Raw genomic sequence first — 12,498 nt, 5'->3', positions numbered from 1 at the left:
CAGAGGCTAAGAACAATTTTTCTTCCTCCTCCTTGTAACACTCTTTCAGGTAGTTGTAAACCACTATCATGTCTCCTCTCACTATTCTCTTTTCTAAATGAACAAGCCCAATTCTTTCAGTCTTCCCTCATAGCTCATATTCTCTAGACCTTTAATCATTCTTGCTGCTCTTCTCTGGACTTTCTCCACATCCCTCTTGAAATGTGGTGCCCTAAACTGGACAGAATATTCTAACTGAGGCCTAATCAGCACTGAGTAGAGCAGAAGAATAACTTCTCATCTTGCTCACAACACTCCTGTTAATGCATCCCAAAATCATCTTTGCTTTTTTTTGCAAGAGTCACACTGTTGACTCATGCTTAGCTTGTGGTCCACAATGACCCGCTAGATCCCTTACTGCTATACTTCTTTCTAGACAGTCACTGGCTATTCTGTATGTGTGAAACTGATGATTCTTTCCGAAGTGAAGCACTTTGCATTTGTCCTTATTAGGCTTCATCCATTTACCTCAGAACATTTCTCCAGTTTGTCCAGATAATTTTGAATTATGACCCTATCATCCAAACCAGTTGCAACCCCTGCCAGGTTGGTATCATCTGCAAATCTACTAAGTGTACTCTCTATGCCAATATTTAAATCATTGATGAAGATATGGAACAGAACTGGTCCCAAAACAGACCCCTGTGGAACCTCCATTGTTATGCTCTTCCAGCATGACTGTGAACCACTTGTAACTATGTTCATAACCAGAAATGGATTTCCCAGTAAAAAGAAAAAAAGATGTAATGAAAAGACGTTTAAATTGAAACTTTCATTATGAACGCCTAATCTTGTAATGCCACACTCAGCACCCAAAGACCAAAGCACCAGAAAATAGATTTTCTGTAATAAGGCATGATTGTTGGACTGATCCACTCAATAGCATCAGTGATCAAAGGGAGCAAGCACTAAAGAAGGCTTTTTGAAAGTCAAGTTTCTATATTCCTTCTTAGTGGCTGTCAAAGAGCCACTGACGGCCAGATCCTCAGAGGCTGTACATCCCTGAACCTCCATTCACTTCAACAGAACTATGCCTGCTCTTCTCAGCTAAGGATCTAGCTCAAAGCCTTTAAAGCAGCGGTTCTCAACCTGTTTAGCACTATGGTCCACATATGTAGCTCTCTGTATCATGTGAGCCACATCCACACAATCAATACATTACCTGTTTGGCCCTGAGGTTGCCACATGAGCCACAGCTTTGTGTTGATTGGGCTGAAGGTTAAGATCCACTGCTTTATATCAAGGAAGGTGGTGAAAAAACAAACACACAGCAGGCACATGCACACATCAGGAGCGGGAACAGGATGCTCTGTTATCCTGAGGGAGCTAGGCTTTTGGTGATCCCAGTGCAGTAAACTGGACTCTGAAATATTAAGACAGTCAATTGTGGTACTCTGGGTGACATATGGAAGGGTAGGGAACAGACTAACAAACCAGACTTCCCATACCAAGGAGCAAACAGTTTCCTTCAGGAAAGTAAATGAGATAAGGTGAACTTATTTAGACCTGGGGGAATACTGCAATTGTTGCATGTGAAGCCATAGTAAAATTGCAGATTTTCCCCCAAAATGGTTATTTATATTGTAATATTTATATAAAACTCACAGTTCAATCATTTGTATTAACACTAATTTGAGAAGACTCTTGCTACAAGTAAGATTAGTTTATGCATAAGCATCACCAAACCAATACAAGTAAATATTTTTTAAAAACAGTGCTATCTGGAATGTGGTTAATTCATCTCTCCTTGGCTGTTACTTCACTTTAAAAATAGTTCAGCTGAAAGACCAAGGCATCTGCTTATTGTGCAATGTAAGAATGAATGAAACCAAGGCAGAAAGAAATGAATTGGAAATTTAATTTAATTTCAAAGCAGGGTGTCCCTTTATTCAACTAAGGCTAAGCAGAGTCTTGTCAGGTGGCCAAGAGGTCAACACCTCTGATAAACTACAAAGAGGAGTACTGTAAAATGAAGTACTATGTTAATATCTATTCTTCTTTTTAATCAGTATATAACCAGCAGCAACCAAATAAAACAAACAATCCTGAGAATGATACAACAAACAACATACCTCAAGTCCCTTCAGAGGACTGAGCCACTAAGAAATGACAAAATATATTCTGAGGAAAGGAAGCACTAGAGAAAAATTTGTCCGGGAGAGGTGAGACAGGAGAGTAAAAGACTTTTCTCAACCTAAATGGCTAACACAACATTGGGAGGGAGTGGGGAAGCAGGAGGGTGGAGAGAGCGTTGGTGACAATCCATTTGGATTACCCTCTTTTATAAACTGCAGCAAATCACAACATCTGGTATTTTTACTGATACTAACTCCTGAAACTTGCTGACTTATCGATATCTGTGTGACTTTTACTGCAACTCATACAAAGTCTGTGGTATTTAAACTACATTCTCTATAGACAGGTTTCATGTATTTCTCAGTACATAAAATGGGGTTGCTGAATTCTCTCTTCTATGAACACCACAAGAAGTCCTGTGGCACCTTGTAGACTAACAGATATTTTGGACCATAAGCTTTCGTGGGCAAAGACCCGCTTCATCAGATGCATGGGCGGTGGGGGGGGGGGTGGTTCCAGAGGGGTATTTAAAGAGTGGGGTCCCAGAAAAAGGGAGGGCCAGAGCTGACAAGGTCTATTCAGTCAAGGTGGAAATGGCCCATTATCAGGAGCATGTATCAAAAGAGGAAAAAACAAGTCAGATCAGACAGGGGGATGTGGGCCCATTGTCAGAGTCTAATGGGGAGATGTTAACACCCACAGCACAGAAGCTGCTCTTGTAAGTGGCCAGCCACTCCCAGTCTCTGTTTAATCCTTGGTTGATGGAGTCAAATTTGCAAATAAATTGTGGTTCAGAGATTTCTCTCTCCATTTGATTTTTGCAATTTCTTTGTTTTAGGACTGCTACTTTTAAATCTGTTACTGAGTGTCCAGGGAGAATGAAGTGCTCTCCCACAGGCTTCTGTGCATTACCGTTCCTGATGTCCGATTTATGTTCATTTATTCTCTTACATAGAGACTGTCCAGTTTGGCCAATGTAAATTGCAGTGGGGCATTGCTAGCACGTGATGGCATATATTATATTAGTAGATGTGCAAGTAAAGGAGCCCTGATGGTATGGTTGATGTTAGGTCCTGTGATGATATCACTGGTGTAGGTAGGTGAGCAGAGTTGGCAGCGAGGTTTGTTGCAGGGATTGGTTCCAGGTTTAGAGTTACTGTGTTGTGGTTTACAGTTGCTGGTGAGAATTTGTTTAAGGTTGGCAGGCTGTCTGTAGGCAAAGACAGGCCTGCCTCCCAAGGTCTGTGAGAGTGAAGGATCATTGTTCAGGATGGGTTGCAGATCACTGATGATGCGCTGGAGAGGCTTTAGCTGGGGGCTGTATGTGATGGCCAGTGGTGTTCTCTTGTTTTTTTTGGGAGCCCTGTCTTGTAGCAGGTAGCTTCCGGGTACCTGTCTGGCTCTGTCAATCTGTTTCCTCACTTCCTTAGGCGGGTATTGTAGTTTGAGGAAAGCTTGGTAATACCTACCATCACACGCAGTCCCTACCTACGGCCTCCCTGATGAATCATCAGAAAGCCTGCCAACCTTAAGCAGATTCTCACCAGAAACTATAGATCACAACAGAGTAACTTTAAACCTGGAACCAATCCCTGCAACAAACCTCTCTGCCAACAGGAGAAATAAAGCCTATTTTGAAATAGCTAAATGGGTTGATATAACTGTTTCAAAATACCCTATTTCGAAACCACTCTGTAGTGTAGACTTAGCCTTAGTGACTTTAAAAAGCATCACAGCACTCCCACTGTACATAGAGGTCAACAAGTGAAATTTCAGCACTCCATCTTGGAAAGATTGCTGACTCCTGGTCAAGAGTTTCTTCCTCTTTGGTATAATGACTCTCCCATTACATAGGAGCAGGCAAAATATGTCTGGTACACAAACTAAATAGGAGGCCTCCAGTATGCAATATTTACTCTCCCTGGTACGTCCCTGGGTGGAGCTCTGTCTTGCCCTTTCCATTTAGACAGATCTAGAACTTCACTCTCCTAGGATCAAGTTTTTTTTCCTATTGTTCCAAGAGCCGCTGGAGTTTTGAGCAGAAGTCAAACATGATTTGTATGGAGCCAAAAGATGAGAACTGCAGATATAAACCAGTGAAAGGCAAGGATGTAGTTTCTTTAAGAGTTTGTAATGAAATAAAGTATCACCAGCATCTGATGAAGTGAGTCTGTGCTCACAAAAGCTCATGCTCAAAACTTTTCTGTTAGTCTATAAGGTGCCACAGGACCCTTCACTGCTCTTAATGAAATAAAGTGCAGCAAAGCTTGAGTGATTTCATGTTGCCATACCTGGAGGAAGAATCAAAGCCCATTATTTTCTGGCTTTTTGGTAATGATGCGTTGAGGGATTTGAGCACTGCAACAGGCTTTTTGGGATGCTATGTACTTTGGGAGAATATTCTTAACATATACAAATAAAAAAAAATAATTTAGTTCCAGGATGGGTTCATCTCAAATCCAGAAAAAAGAAATAGTCTAACAGCAAGTCCCCAAGGTGGCCCAACTGTTTTTTTAATAAAAACAACATAGTTCCCAAACTACAGCTGGTAAACAGTAATGAAACATGCACATAGTATCAGATTTGCTTTAAAACTTGTCTGACTTCATTAGAAGACATACTTATGAATGATTGAATGAATGACTGATTGATTGACTGACTGACTACATCGTTTGCTCTTCTACTCTGAGCATGCAATCTTGGCCAAGTTCAGTCCATGGCAGAGTCATTTCACGTGATTTACAATACTGCTCCTTAGTAACACAACCACGTTCGCCTAAATATTCATTGGGGGTTGGGGAAGGAAGGATTACTAATACTGAACAGTTCACCCAAACAACAGTTGCTATTTTAAAAATAGATTTTTTTTAAAAATAACTGACTGCAAGTAAACAAAACTGACATGCTATGTCTGAGGACAGAAAAGTAAACTGTATAAGGTACATTTCAGATGCCAGACAAACTAACACGAGCCATGAAAAATTTATGAAGGAATAAACTTGCCGTGTATTATGTCAGTAAAACACAGAACTTAGCTTTGGGCTAGCATTGCAACATTGCCCCCTTTCACTCTTCCTACCAGTTTTCACATCTTATATGCTTCAACAAACGTGTGAGTTGTCTAAAATGTCTCCGTAGCAAAGACTGAAGCACACCTGACCTTACCGATCTAGCTTCCCTTCCCTTCCCTTCTCTTAAAGAAAGTAAGTGAAAGATTACATAATCTTTCAATGCGGTAAAATGATTCATTTTTACTCAAAAGTATTACATCAAAGCTCTGAACAAACACTAATACTCAGACATCTCTTGCAGAAAACAGCAGTGATAATAAAAATTAACATATTATATCTGTAAACTGCAGAATAATCCTATGTCTACTGATTTTTCCCCTATTCATTTTTTCAGGGTCCTTTCACTTCTTTTGTAAAATTTTCTGACCAGAAAAGACTCACAAATACAAATGTGAATAATACAGAAACAGCTTCAGCTCTTAAAATAAGAGAGGTTTTTATTTTAGCGCTTCATCTAGTAAATCCTGCAAATAGTTTTAGGCTGTTTCTACACAGGCCATTTCCTTCGGAAGTGGCATGCTAATACAGGGAGCGAAAGATGCTAATAAGGAGTGGATACAAATTCCCCGTGCCTCATTAGCATAAAGTCATGTGATTTGGAGTCTGGAAGACTGTTCTTCCGGACCCCAAAACACTGTGTAGAAGCGTGACCCGAGGAAGAAGGGGCCTCCAAAAGAAGGACTTCCTTCCGAAAGCCCCCCCCCGGCGGCCACGCTTCTAGACAGCGTTTTGGAGTCCGGAAGAACGGTCTTCTGGATTCCAAATCACGTGATGTTATGCTAATGAGGCACAGCAAATTTGCATCCATGCCTCATTAGCATCTTTTGCTCCCTGTATTAGCATGCCACTTCCAAAGGAAGTGGCCTGTGTAGAAACAGCCTTAGTTTCTTGAGCTTTACCTTCTTCCCCAGCCCATGGATATCATCCAGAAACAGATTAAGATTTCATCATGGTTATATTACCAATCTCCAGCATTTTAACAGGCTTCAAGTGTACACTGAGAAACAAGATTTCATGACCTTTATTAGAATGCCCTGAAGTCAGTAATGTTACTCCAGAGAAGGATTTTTTCTGAACCTATTCCAAACACCACAATAAAGAGGTTTTTACTAAAACCGTGTCTTCATTAAGAACAACAGTCTGCTGAATTGATATGCATTAGCTGCTTAAGGTAAAACCTAGGTTCCTCCCTAGCAAAGCAGAGTTAAGGATTATGGGGGAAACAATAACTCAGCTGATCTTCTAACCTGTATAAAAACTACAAACTGCCTCTTCTTCACTAGAACAACAAGAAGTCTTGTGGTACCTGATAAACTAACAGGTATTTTGGAGCATAAGCTTTCATGGGCAAAGACCCACTTCATCAGATGCATGAGTGGGGGGGTGGTTTCAGAATGGTATTTAAAGAGTGGGGTCCCAGTAAAAGGGAGGGCCAGAGCTGACAAGGTCTATTCAGCAAGGTGGAAATGGCCCATTATCAGGAGTATGTATTAAAAGAAGAAAAAAAAAGTCAGATCAGACAGGGGGATGTGAGCCTTTCTCAGAGTTTAATGGGGAGATATTAACACCCAGGGCAGAGAAGCTGCCTTTGTAAGCTGCGAGCTACCTCCAGTCTCTGTTTAATCCTTGGCTAATGGAGTCAAATTTGCAAACAAATTGCATCTCAGATTTTCAAAATACTCTTTAAATACCCCTCTGAAACCACCACTCCCGCCACTCATGCATCTGACAAAGCAGGTCTTTGCCCACAAATGTGTACGCTCCAAAATACCTGTTAGTCCATAAGGTGCCACAAGACATATTATTCTTAAAGCTACAGATTAACACGGCTACCTCTCTAATACTCTTCCTTACTAGGACTTTCCATACTGTTTCGTGGTGAAGCCTTCAGCCACACAAGATTTCCATTAAAAAACAATTCTCCCTCCTCTCTCAGCCCAGAACCAAATCTGAATCCACATCCATACTGACCAAAAATGTTGTTATATGAAGCTGTGGCTGGTGGCCTCTTGGTTAATTTATCAGTAAACTAAGTTCATCTTCATGTAGAGACCAACATCTGGAGGAGGAATAGTCACTATCACAGCACAGTAAAATACTGGTTGGACAGCTGAAATTCCCTTTCTCCCCTATAGGATAATGGCTATCCAGAACAGAAATGAATCATGCTGCTTCAGAGGCAGAAAAGGGTCAGTGTGGTGGGAGGGGAAGGAGAAGGCTGAAATTTAGGTGATGCCGAAAATGCTCAGCACCCACCCCTCCCCACCTCACCTGTCTAAGGCTCTGAGACGGAATTTGGGAGGGGGAGGAAGGCAGGCTTTGGGAGCAATTTTGGGTGCCAGGCGCAAGCTCTGCGTTGGGGCAGGGGTTTGGGATGCAGAAGAAGGTGCAGGCTCTGCGAGGGAGTTTGGGTGTAGGAGGTGTGAGGACTGGGCTCTGGGATGGAGTCCAGGTGCAGATTCTGGGCTGTGGTGGAGGACAGGGGTGCAGGAAAGGTGCAGGCTCTGGGACTGAGTCTAGGTTCTATGTGCAGGCTCTGCAAGGGAGTTTGGGGGCTAGAGTCAGTGCAGACTCTGAAAGGATGTGGGGTATATGGCGGAGTGCAGGTGCTGCACCTACCTGGAGCAACCCCATCTGGCAGAGGCTCTTGGGGCAAGGCAGGATCTCCACACACTGCTGCCTGCCACCTGTGTCCCCCAGCCCCACCTGCCAACCTTGGGTGATCTGAAATGGCCCAGGGGCCTTTGCCACCACCCATGGCAATGCAGAGTGGCTTCCAGCTGCTGGCTCCAGGTGGCTGCTTGCACACATAACCCTACAGTAGGGGTCGGGGAGAAGATGGGGGGAGGGTTGTCACTGTGCATGGCTGCCAGAGCTGGGGGGACGCAGGGGCTGTGGGAGTGTGCAGAAGCGGCAGGTGGGACCAGAGGGGCGATCCAGCCTGAACATTGGTGAAGCAGGGCCCCTGGGCCAGGAATATTCCTGGAACCCAAGTGCCCTGGGCTCATATAACTTGTCACTTATGGAGGGGGTATGTACTGCTGCCACCCATGCTCAAACTCCTCTGTAGAGTAGGGACTTCAGTGATCATCGCTCTCAATACAGCACCTCCCTCTAGCACTGAATTTCTTTTAAAGGCCAGGGACAGGGCCAAGAACCTCAAGCTTCTTGCTGAGTGATCAAACTGTGAGCCCCATAATCAAGTTTGAGAGTTCGTTTAGCACGTAGCAACATAAATATACCAATCCGGACACACTAAGTGAGCACCTACTTCTAGATGTGTTTACTACAGTTTAAAAGATGTTGCAATAAATCTTTAATGGATGTTTACACCACAATTCTTGCTAATTATCCCTTCTAGTTTGCACAGCACAGAATGATTTTCTTATGATCTTCCAAAAACTGACAATCTGACAGGATGCAAACAGTGCAGCAAGCCACACACAGATACACAAAAGTCTAAACAAAGACATGAAGTTACTATTCTTATCCCCTGTCCCCCTAAACATACACTGTTGCATTTTGTCTTAAATGTTGTGGTCCCGGCCCTGAGCAATTTAGTCTTCCTTCATGTCTGTACAGCGCCCAGCACAGTGGGACTGTGGTTCTGTCTAAGATTAGGTACTACATAACACAGACGATGAAGAACAGTAAATATGGAGATTCTCTACAATGAAAACATGTTTGCTAGAAACGTTAAGGCAAAACTTAACTGCATAAGATTAAACAGGTATGAAAGCGGCAATAGGATCTCACAGCAAAGGAAGAAAGACTGTAAATTCAGTTACCCGAGTGAAGGAAAACCGCTAAAAGGTGGCTTTTCCTCCACAGGGTTTGATCTCATGTTCCCTACTGCAGTCAGCAATTAAAGTGCTCCGAAAAAACAGCACTGCTCTGGAACACTCCTTGGTGTTGTTATCAAAGAACCCAAACAGATAGAGGATACGGGTCTGTTGTAGCAGCATGCCTCCTGGTGCTCTGCACGCAAATGGTGCTGAGAAGTCTGGAAATCTCTCGAGAAGGTACAGATCGTGAAAAATCAATTGAAGGATGAACATGTTAAGTGGACTGGATGGACCTGCCCACAAGCTTGGTTTGGATTCTTTGGAAGCAGCGAATGGGTAGGAGAGAAGAGATCTAACAGTGTCTAAATGCTCAGGTCGCATGGCATCAACTGCTGATAATTATACAAGCCTGTTCATACAACTACATTTTAAATTGATATTGGCACAGCTATGTCAGTGAGAGTGCAGCTCCTTAGTGCAGACACAGCTGAAGTGTGATGTCAGTAAATGCAGCTGACAGCCTTTGTCCCCCAGAGGCTTACACAGGCTTGGAGAGAGAGTCTCCTAACACAAGCTCTCCCATAAGGATTTTTGAAAGTCAACCACAAACAAATTAATTTTATTGAGCTTGGGAATCCCCAGACTCCCACACAAACAGGTCTTAGCTCTCCAAGAGCCAGAAGAAATCTTCTAGTTGAGTCTTCATATTGTGGTTGGCATAGTCACCACTTCTATTTCCTGTAACCTATTCTGATTCTCACTTTCTGAACTGTGCTGTGCTTTCCACGCTGTATCTCTAACTGACTGCACTATATTAAGAATGTATCCTGTCTCAAAGGTACCTTACCAAGAGAGAACCATTCCATGATGGGTGGAATCTGATCCCATCAGCAGGACAGACAAGGAGGTATTTGAAATGCAAGGTCAAGAGGAAACCCTTGTGATATTCAAAATCAAGTTGTACAGATTGTTCTTTAGCATGACAAGCTCAGACACCATCTAGGAAAATAGCTATTATCCAGCTCTCCAGAATAATCCAAAAGTCACAACAGAAGGGAAACATTTAGGCTTACATGCACACTGCAAACAAAACAAAACAAAACTAAACTAAAAATGCCACAACAGAATCTCGACATCTGAGTCTACAGACTTGGGCCCTCAGACTTGCTGCCCCAGATTTTTATCCTCCTGCTCACAATATGCTGACTACCCTCAGGGTCTGCTAGACAAGCTGATGATCTGCACTTAAAAATCTGAAACCCAAGACTAATCGCATAAAACCTACTTCCAACTCAAACACGATTTGCTTGTAAACGGACAGAATATGAATGATTTGCTCAACTGCTATTCTGCTAAATTCTTCTGGTGCGGCTCAAGCAGTTCTGAGCCATATTGCACTTTGGCAAGAACTAATAATATATACTTCTACCTGCTGCAACTTGTCTTTGTGCCACTAATCTCCTTTATCTGTGTTCTCTGCTCAAGAATGAACTTCAACCTACTTCAGAGGAACTATGGGGAAGCATTTGGCATACATGGCATGAAGAAAGAAGGAGATGCAGGAGGACACTTTCATCCTCAGGCTGAATATCAAACGCCCACCAAAATCCATTTTAGGCAAGACTGGATCTGAAGCTGGTCCTTGAAAGGACATGGATACAAAAATACAGCTTAAAGAAATACCATGTGGCTACAACAAATTAGGGTAACTTTATTCTCAGGATAAACACGTTGGAAATCTAAGGTATCCTTTGACAACTTACATTTAAAATTTTCCTAGAGTGCTTGGTCATATTGCTACACAGATACCATATGAAGGTAGCTAGAGGGCAGCATGAGCCACAATATGATAATACTACCTACTACTACTACTACTAATCATTACTCATTTCTGGGTGAAATTCCATGACCCAGAAAAACCGTGTTGTGGGACTAAAAATTAGAGTAGACATTCAGGCTTAGATGGAGCTCAGGCTCCGAAATCCTGCTAGAGGGAGGGTCTCAGAACCAGTCTTCCCTGTAAGCCGAGTGCTTAGGTGGCCAGTCAGGAGAGATTCAAATGCCACTCAGCTAATTAGCTGAGTGCCCAAAGCAGACAGCATATGTTTCTACTGGTGGTGCACAGGACATGGACACAAAAAGGCTTTGGCTCTAGCCAAAGTTCTGCACATGCCTCCTTCTATATAACCAAATTTATTCTGCACATGGGATGTAAAATATGAGAACACTGGTCAGAACCCAACCAAGCACCTATACGGCTAATTTTTAGCCCCGCCATCCTAAGCTCTCTTAATTGACCAGAACTCAGACTTGGTACCACCGGTGTTTTTTTTGAAGTGTACATACACACCCTTAGAGCCCTAAATGGATTGGCCCTGCCTTCCTGAGACGGCTTTTCTCATGAAATACTACTGAAGTCGCAGTCAGCACTGAAATTCTAGGCCAGGGTGGGTGAGATCTAGCTCACCCACTCAGGCACAGAGCAGCCAGCTACTGCTTTAAGTAGCTTCCTGTTCTCCGTAATTCTGAGCTTCCGATGATAGGGGAGGGGAAGACTTTGGATGCTGCTCCCACCCTCTTGCAAATCTCTCAGCTCCCATTGGCTGGTTTCTGGCCAATAGGAGTTAAGAGACTTTGCTGAGAGACAGGGGCACTGTGTAAAGCCAATCCCCGTCCTGCCCCCCAGGACCTGAAGCAGAGAACCACATGGAGCAGGCAGCAGTTTTCAACTATATGGGGCTTCTTGCAGGGCTGCTGGCTAGGAGTCATTCAAGTTAAGTCTCTTGGCCAGAGCCTGCCTCTGCCACCCCAGATCCTTCCCTACTCCAACCCTCTGCTCCCCATTCCTGCTCCCCCACCCTACACCAACTTAACTCTTTGCCCCCATCCTGCACCCCTAACTCACATAACCCAAACCCTCTTCCCCCACATTTATCCCCCCCAGATCCTGCCCCAGGTCACAACCCCCTCCTGCCCTAGATCAAAACCCAAGCCCATGCACCCTCTCCTATATCCCAGACCCCTACCCCAGGTCACAGCTGCCTCTTTCACACCCCTCCTGCACTCCAGTCCCTTATCTCAATCTCCCTTCTGCACCCAGCCTCCATCACACGTCCCGCACCTCTTCCATCAATACCATGGAAGAGTACATCCCTTGACCACTTTCCAAATTCTTGGAATGCCTCCGCCATCAAAACTTATTGCCCGCCCCATTCTAGGCAAAGCTCCTTGAGTATTTAAGGGACGGAGGCTTTGCTCTAGCCTTATGGGTCTTGACTGCTTTGGGCAAAACGGTGCATTTCAGAACTGAAGAGAGGACACACTTTGAAAGCTTTAACTTCAGAAATACACCCTTCTGCCCAATAAGGCATAAAGCAAAGCTTTTCTCTGGGAAAGCATTTGGGATCTTGACAATGGTGTTGGATTTTTTACGGAGGGCATGGATTTTCTTTTTCAGGAATGACACAAGGTAGAGGAGGTCATGTTTATGGATGGCCTATGTCTGTGCAAAGAAGCAACTAACCTGC

The 12,498-nt window shown here is 43.5% G+C and overlaps 1 protein-coding gene across 1 annotated transcript in view; it reads right to left on the bottom strand.

Annotated features, from left to right (window-relative positions):
• Positions 1-12,498, bottom strand: part of RFX7 (regulatory factor X7) — a 116,776-nt gene that overhangs the window by 42,738 nt on the left and 61,540 nt on the right. The gene's annotated exons all lie outside the window — the stretch shown is intronic.

The sequence above is a fragment of the Carettochelys insculpta genome, chromosome 12 (genome assembly GCF_033958435.1).
Source record: "Carettochelys insculpta isolate YL-2023 chromosome 12, ASM3395843v1, whole genome shotgun sequence".
NCBI lineage: Eukaryota > Metazoa > Chordata > Testudines > Carettochelyidae > Carettochelys > Carettochelys insculpta.
This window is presented reverse-complemented; position numbering and strand designations above follow the sequence as displayed.